We start from the raw sequence: 9,066 nt of genomic DNA, 5'->3' as shown, positions 1-9,066 counted from the left end.
CTAAAATATATATGTTAATGAAAGGATATAGAATAGACAAAACAATTTTAAGTAAGAACAAAATTAAAAGACTTAAATACCTGATGTCTAGATTTACCATGAAGATACAGTAATCAAGCCAGGCGCGTTGGCTCAAGCCTGTAATCCTAGCACTTTGGGAGGCCGAGGAGGGTGGATCATGAGGTCAAGAGATCGAGACCATCCTGGTCAACATGGTGAAACCCCGTCTCTACTAAAAATACAAAAAATTAGCTGGGCATGGTGGCGCATGCCTGTAATCCCAGCTACTCAAGAGGCTGAGGCAGGAGAATTGCCTGAACCCAGGAGGCGGAGGTTGCGGTGAGCCAAGATTGAGCCAATGCACTCCAGCCTGGGTAACAAGAGCGAATCTCCGTCTCAAAAAAAAAAAAAAAAGACCATGTTGTCTCATGTAAGAATCAACATAAAAACAGAGCAAAACAGAGTCCAAAATAGAGACAGACAAATGCACACACACACAGGAACACACATTCAATTGATTTTTTTTTTTTTTTTTTTTCTGAGACTCTGTCAACCATGCTGGAGTGCAACCTGCAACCTCCCTGCTACCTCTGCTTCCCAGGTTCTAGTGATTCTCCTGCCTCAGCCTCCTGAGCAGCTAGGACTATAGGCACGCACCACCACACTTGGCTAGTTTTTGTATTTCTAGTAGAGACAGGGTTACACCATGTTGACCAGGCTGGTCTCAAACTCCTGACCTCAAGGATCCGCCTGCCTTGGCTTCCCAAAGTGCTGGGATTACAGGCATGAGCCACCACATCCTGCTCAATTGATTTTTGACAGAAGTGTCAAGGTAAAGGAAAAATATAATCATTTCAATAAACAGTGCTGAACAATTAGATATCCATAGGCTAGAAATATGTTAAATATAAATAATACCTATTTTTCATGGAAACTCAAGTATTAGCTAACACACACACAAATAACCTCAAAATGAATCACAAACCCGAATGAAAAACAGGGGCAGAGCACATGTTCTCAGGATCTCCTGAGGGCTGTGTCATGGGCACTTGATCACTCATGTTTGGCTCAAAATAAATCTCTTCATATAGATTTTAAGAAAAGTGAAAATAGCCGGGCACGGTGGCTCAAGCCTGTAATCCCAGCACTTTGGGAGGCTGAGGCGGGCGGATCACGAGGTCGAGAGATCGAGACCATCCTGGTCAACATGGTGAAACCCCGTCTCTACTAAAAATACAAAACATTAGCTGGGCATGGTGCGTGCCTGTAATCCCAGCTACTCAGGAGGCTGAGGCAGGAGAATTGCCTGAAGCCAGGAGGCGGAGGTTGCGGTGAGCCGAGATCGCGCCATTGCACTCCAGCCTGGGTAACAAGAGCGAAACTCCGTCTCAAAAAAAAAAAAAAAAAAAAAAGAAAAGTAAAAATAAAATTATAGGCTGGGCACAGTGGCTCATGCCTGTAATCCCAATACTTGAGGAGGCTGAGGTGGGTGGATCATGAGATCAGGAGTTCGAGACCAGCGTGGCCAAGATGGTGAAACCCCATCTCTACTAAAAACACAAAAATTAGCCAGGCGTGGTGGCAGGCGCACCTGTAAATTCCAGCTACTCAGGAGGCTGAGGCAGGAGAATCACTTGAACCCAGGAGGCAGAAGTTGCAGTGAGCCGAGATTGCGCCACTGCAGTCTAGCCTGGGTAACAGAGCAAGACTCCGTCTCAAAAATAAATAAAATAAAATAAAATAATAAAATTTCTAGAAGAAAAGAGAAAGAAAAAGATCCTTGTGTTTATAAGTTGGCCAAAGCAGAGGTTGGTAAACTATGGCCAGCAGGTAAAACATGGCCTCCTGCCTATTTTGCAAATAAAGTTTTATTTGAAACAGAATTGTACTCATTCACTTGCATAATTGCCTATGGCTTTCACACTGTAGTGGCTGAGTTCAGTAGTGCAACAGAAATCATATGGACCATAATGTTTAAAAACACCCAGGATCTGGCCCTTTATAGCAAACGTTTGCAGAGCCCTGGGCCAGAGAATTCCAAATAGAAGCACAGGTACATCAGAAAGAAACTGCCAGAAGTGCCCGTAGTGTCTTCTGTGGTCCTCTGCATTGCCACACTCACAGGTCTCAAATCTCCTCTACTATCTCCCCCATTTCTCCCACCCTGCTCAGGGATCCAGGTGTGCTTTGAGTGGGGATTCAATGCAACAGGCAATTCTTGCCTTAGGGCCTTTGCCCTGGACATTTCTTGCCTGGAATACTTTCTGCGGATATCCACAAGGGCTAGGCACTCACTTCCTTCCAGTCTCAGATCAAACTTCACTTCTGTAATGAGGCTGATATTTGCCACCTGTTACTTTGTCCCTCATGCTGCCCACTCCTCCACACCTATTTCTTTTTCTTTTTTTTTTTTTTCGAGACGGAGTCTTGCTCTATCACCAGGCTGGAGTGCAGTGGCGCAATCTCGGCTCACTACAACCTCTGCCTCCTGGGTTCAAGCGATTCTTTCGCCTCAGCCTCCCGAGTAGCTGGGACCACAGGCACGTGCCACCATGCCCGGCTACTTTTTTGTATTTTTAGTAGAGACGGGGTTTCACCTTGTTGGCCAGGCTGGTCTCGATCTCTTGACCTCAGGTGATCCACCTGCCTCGGCCTCCCAAAGTGCTGGGATTACAGGTGTGAGCCACTGCACCTGGCTGAACTTGTGTTTAGAAGATTTTTTTTTTTTAACGATTACAATGAGATGAACAAAGTATAATTTCATGATTCACAGTTTATCGCCTTATAAAGAGCTTTTTTTGTAGCTTTTGTTGCTGATTATTTCAATGCTCAAAGTGGGGAGAAGAATGAGAACAGCTCTCTCAGGGAATCTGCTCAGTGCAGGGGGAAGTTCCATTAACCACATAATAAGTGAATTCTAATTTTATTAAAGTCTAGTTGGCCAGTTAGGATGGAAGTGGGCCTCTATAGCCGTAAAGTTGAATCTAAGTGTGAGGTGTCTCTTTCTAGGAGATGTCTCTTTCTAGGAGAGGTTCTTTGGAGAGCAGGTTTCAGCAGTGGAGCCCGTAGATTCACCATGACACGAGGTCCCTGACACCAGCCAGTGGTTCCAGTGTTGGTGGGTGTGGCTGCAGAGACTTGCCTGAAGGTTGGCAGACAGTAGCCTTGCCACAGCCTGAACTCTCAGTGTTCCCGTCAAAATCTTACATTTTATATATTCTGGGATCCAGAGGTTGAGGCCAGCAACACACATGTGGCCTGAAAAGGTGTGACACATCTCGTGGGGAGGGAGATTACTCACCATGTTCTTATCACAGGAAAACCTAAGTCACTCATGTAGCAAATTATGTTTGAAATATTTCAAAGCTACATGACAAAAAGTCGTTTTCCAACTCCCGCCTTTCCCAAAGGTAAGCTCTATGATTGTAGGAACTGTGGTCTCTTAAAGCACTAAAGGTACTTTCATGTTGGAGATGCTTCCCCTGTATTTTATCACACTTAGCTTTCATGGGAACATTTAGCGAGTGCACATTATTTGCTTTGATAGAAAAGTGCTATCCTTATGTATAATTATCCAGCTTAATAATTGCTACAGTTTACTACATGCCCATGAAGAGGCCAGGTGTAAAGACCCACGCCATCCGATTCAATACTCACAATAACCTGGACACATAAACTGTTATCACAGTGTTACAGAGTCACCTGGTAATCTGCTCGGGATCACACAGTTCACTGAATTGCAGACGAAATATTCAAACCGGATCCCTCATTATGTCCTTGCTTTGTTCGTTGTTTTACATTCCAGAGACACTGCCCCTAGATTTCAGGTCGCGGCTCACAGGAGCAACGTAACTGTCTAAAACATGCCAGCTGAATCGTATTTGAGTTTCGCCAATTTCTTTACATTGATACCGGGAAAATGCAAGTATTTTAAAGGGTTTACTAAATAAATTATTATGTTACTATATTAATTCATTATTTATTGGTGTATAAATTAAACAGGACCAAAATGCCTTTTCCAAAAGCCTTGAGGTCAAATGTTTAGAATTCAGAGCGGTTTTCAGAGACAGAAGACAATACGTACACCATCTGTCAGTTCTAAGAGGGATGTGGCGCAGTATTTTATAATTATACACATTTCTGCAGGAAAACGTGTAAGTGTTCAAACTTAATGGGGTATATAAACATTGTAGAAAGCTTTGCATGCGTTCTCTACCAAATGAGGTCGGAGAAGTTTTAGTCTGAAGCCCCATCAGCCTGCCAGCTTTGTTTCCTCTGGCAAATTTTTAAACCACCTTGTGCCTCAGTTTCCCATTCTATACAAGTGATATCTACATCCTTGCATGGTAAAGCTGTTTAAGTTAGTATATGCTTGGATGTGAACAGTTCGACTTAGGCTGGGCGTGGTGACTCCCACCTGTAATCCCAGCACTTTGGGAGGCCGAGGCAGGCAGATCACCTGAGATCAGGAGTTTGAGACCAGCCTGAGCAACATGGAGAAACCCCACCTCTACTAAAAACTAAAAATAAAAAATTAGCCAGGCATGATGGTACATGCCTGTAATCCCAGCTACTCGGGAGGCTGAGGCTTGAACCCAGGAGGTGGAGGTTTTGGTGAGTCAAGATTGCACCATTGCACTCCAGCCTAGGCAACAAGAACGAAACTCCATCTCAAAAAAAAAAAAAAAAAAAAAAAAAGAAAAGAAAGAAAGAAAAAGAAAAGAAAAGGTCAGGCGCATGGCTCAAGGCTGTAATTCCAGCACTTTGAGAGGCCAAGGTGGACAGATCACGAGGTCAAGAAATCGAGACCATCCAGGCCAACATGGTGAAATCCCGTCTCTACTAAAATACAAAACTTAACCGGGTGTGGTGGCGCGCGCCTGTAATCCCAGCTACTCGGGAGGCTGAGGCAGGAGAATTGCTTGAACCCAAGGGGCAGAGGTTGCAGTGAGCTGAGAGTGGCCACTGAACTCCAGCCTGGCGCCTGGTGACAGAGCAAGGCTCTGTCTCAAAAAAAAAAAAAAAAAAAAAAAAAAAATTTAGACTTTAGTAACTGCACATAGTAAGTGCTCCATAAGGTTGGCAAAGTGTGCAACGTGTTTTGTGGCAGGAGATGAGAATGATCAACAGGCTTTGCTTCAGTCAAAAGTTAGCATACTCAGTTCTGTGTCAGAATTACAAAACAATTTCACTCTTTGTAACATGGAGCTTTTGTTTCATTGGTCTGAACGTAGAGTTTACAGAATATTAAGAACACCTAAAAGAGCGACGGGAGGGTCAGTTTTTCTTTTAACGCAATTTCCTTGCTTCTTTTTGATTCACAAACCACTTGATATGCCTCCTAAGAAGGTGTTTCTCATTATCTCATCCCTGTCTGTATTAACACAATTATTATTTATTCTCAGACTAAATTACCATGGTATTTGATGTTCCAGTAGGTTAGTGACTTCCGACCCGGACTAGAGTACATTGCTAAAAGTGTTTCAGCATTTTAATGATTCCTACGATCCTGAAAGCACCTGCCACCCTTTTGATCCTGAAAAGAACAAACTAAAATCAATGTAAACTATGTCAAGACCTTCCTGAGGTTATTAGCCCAATCTCTGAGTGATGTTCAGCTGTGGCAGGAAAGGCACAGCCCTCCCTGCGATGTCCCTCCACTCCCCCGTCTGCCTCTGCTGGCCCGTCACTAGCCACCCGGCTGACTCTCAAAGCTCCTTTTTGAATTTGAACCCAGGAGGCAGAGGTGGCGGTGAGCCGAGATCGCGCCATTGCACTCCAGCCTGGCAACGAGAGCAAAACTCCATCTAAAAAAAAAAAAAAGAAAAGAAAAAGCAGAGAAAATGGTGAGCCAGTCTGAGGAGGGTTTTTTTGTTTGTTTTGGTTTGGTGTATTTTTTTTTTTTAGACAACATTCCCTCTGCCTGGAATATTTGGGTCCTCCCTCCACCACCGTCTCCCACTTCCCCAGCTCCCTGTCACCCTTCATTTCCCAGCCTAACGAGAAGATCCATCAGCAGAGGCTCCCCCGAGTCCGCACGTGTAGTTTGGGTGTGTCTCGTAGCCCACCGTGTAGACCTCCGTTCTACTGTCTGCTCACTGCTGGGCACCGTGCTGTAACGGGGCTGTGGACCTGTCTGTCTCGCTTCCATTGTGAGAGGAACCATCTCCATCTTGCTCCCAGTGCTTAATAATGCACCTGGCACGTGGCAGTCCTGATTTGTTAAGTAAATGAACCTCTGAAAGGATCTCTTGAGTGGAAGAAAAGCGTGATACAATTGCCCTGTAGAGTTCAATAAACGAGACTGGAATATGCAACCTGCACGCTCTCGGAGTCACAGGATCACAGCTTTGCAGTTTGCTGTCGATTCAGCTCAGACGACCTTCTGTCCACAGACACTATACACACTGACACTCCTTTCACTCTGCACATGCCAGTTCTTTTTGTTTATTTGTTAAATGGATTGAAAATACGCTAAAAACACAAATACCCTTTTAGTGTGGTTGGGTTCCTGCTTGCTCTTCTAAATTTTGAGTACCCTAAACTGTAGCGGGGCTTGGACGACGAGTGTGCTCTCCTCTGTCCTGCTGAGGACCCAGAGCCAAGGGCCTTAGAAGGCCTTGGAAATAAAGTTTCTTTCTGACCTCCTCCTCGCCTTCTTTCTCCGCTATCCTTTCTCCCCCAGGCCGATTATAGAAACTAGGAAACCAGGGCTGGGCACGGTGGCCCACGCCTGTAATCCCAGCACGATGGGAGGCCGAGGCAGGAGGACCAGCTGAGATCAGGAGTTTGAGACCAGCCTGCCCAACATGGTGAAACCCTGTCTTCACAAAACAAACAAAAATCAGCCGGGCGTGGTGGCACACACCTGTAATCCCAACTACTCGGGAGGCTGAGGCAGGAGCTGAGATCGCTCCACCGCACTCCAGCCTGGGCAGCAGAGTGAGACTCCCATCTCAGATAAAAGGCAAATAAACAAACAAGGAAATTAGAATCCCTCTTTCCCAAAGCAGGTCACAGAGACCAGAACATTTCTCTTCCAAAGCCAGCCTTAAAACGTAACAAGATTACTCCAGCCTTCCGCTGCCTCTCTGCGTAAGAGTTGGCCATAAAGAAATTATCTGGTCTATTTTGCCTGCACGTGGATCACAAACCCTCATTCCAGAAGGGCCCTGCCCATGCCCAGGAGGAAGGGACGCTGCACAGAGAGGCTGAGAAGAATCCGGACAGACAGGCCATGCCGGGGGTCTGCATTCAGTATAGCAGTGTCAGAGCTCACCCTTCTGTCCACTAGTCACCCAGACTAAGAATAAAAATAGACAGTTTCCCAGGTGTCCCTGGGGCCTCATCTCTGAAAGGCCTTTGTCATGTAAAAAAAACTCTGATCACATAAGTATATTCTGCTTTTCTCTTGTTCACCTGTCTTTTATTACAGGAATCCCAGCCATGAGCGTTATGATGGGGAGGAACGGGTCAGACTCTTTGCACCCCGCAGTTTTTTGCAAACACATTTTGTTCAATAAAACCCTAGAACTCATTTTGTAAAGCACATTTTTTACCAGTTTCTAAGTAAACATATTTTACAGAAAATTGAAGCCATTCATTTCTGATTTATTTATACTTAGGATACAATTAACAACCTGCTTTAAGAAGTCATGAGAGTTCATGACTATACATGTATATATAATACGTGCCTGTCATCAGTAGGTACTAGCAGGTGAAACAGGATATATGCATAGTCTCCAAGTATCTCCCCACAAATTACTTACCAATAACAAAGGAAAAACAGTAACTTGCCAGTTGAGAAATGAAGCAGACCCCACCTTAACAAAGTGCTCAAAGAGAACATCACCCTGGAAGAAATCGCCAGCACGTGCCTCTGATGGATGCATGGTGAAGGTGGTAACATTCACTGTAGTTATATTTCTGCCAAGAATGCGCAATCTCAATCTAATCCCACGGAAACATCGCACAAACCCCAAACTGAGTCTACAAAATGACCAATCTGAACGCCTAAAAAATTTCAAGGTCAAGAAACACAAAGAAACGCCAAGGAACTACTCGTTCCCTCCCTCCCTCCCTCCCTTCTTCCTTCCTTCCCTCCCTCCCTCCCTCCTTCCTTCCTTCCCTCCCTCCCTCCCTCCTCCCTCCCTCCCTCCCTCCCTCCCTCCCTCCCTCCCTCCTTCTTTCCTTCCCTCCCTCCCTCCTTCTTTCCTTCCCTCCCTCCTTCCTTCTTCCTTCCTTCCTTCCCTCCCTCCTTCCTTCTTCCTTCCTTCCCTCCCTCCCTCCCTCCTTCCTTCCCTCCCTCCCTCCCTCCTTCCTTCCTTCCCTCCCTCCCTCCTTCCTTCCTTCCTTCCCTCCCTCCTTCCTTCCTCCTTCCTTCCTTCCCTCCCTCCCTCCTTCCTTCCTTCCTTTCTTCCTCCTTCCTTCCTTCCCTCCCTCCTTCCTTCCTCCTTCCTTCCTCCTTCCTTCCTTCCTCCTTCCTCCTTTCCTTCCTTCCCTCCTTCCTTCCCTCCTTCCCTCCTTCCTTCCCTTCCTTCCTCCTTCCTTCCTTTTTCCTTCCCTCCCTCCCTCCCTCCTTCCTTCCTTCTTCCTCCCTCTCTCTCTCTCTTCCTCTTTCTTTTCTTTCTTCTTTCTTTTCTTTTTTCTTTTGACAGAGTTTGGCTCTTGTTACCCAGGCTGGAGTGCAATGGTGCCATCTTAGCTCACTGCAACCTCCACCTCCTGGGTTCAGGCAATTCTCCTGCCTCAGCCTCCAGAGTAGCTGGGATTACAGGCACGCGCCACCATGCCCAGCTAATTCTGTATTTTTAGTGGAGATGGAATTTCTCCGTGTTGGTCAGGTTGGTTCAAACTCCCAACCTCAGGTGATCTGCCCGCCTAGGCCCCCCCAAAGTGCTGGGATTACAGGCGTGAGCCGCCACGCCCAATTGAGGCCAAGAAACTTTCAACATTAAAAGATACTAGAAAGACATGACAATTGTTACATGATATAACACATGATCCTAAATTAGATCCTCAACCTGGGGTAGCGGGGGAAGTGGTTGTATAAAGGACATTACCAGA

This window comes from Saimiri boliviensis, chromosome 3, assembly GCF_048565385.1.
Source record: "Saimiri boliviensis isolate mSaiBol1 chromosome 3, mSaiBol1.pri, whole genome shotgun sequence".
In the NCBI taxonomy this organism is placed as follows: domain Eukaryota; kingdom Metazoa; phylum Chordata; class Mammalia; order Primates; family Cebidae; genus Saimiri; species Saimiri boliviensis.
This window is presented reverse-complemented; position numbering follows the sequence as displayed.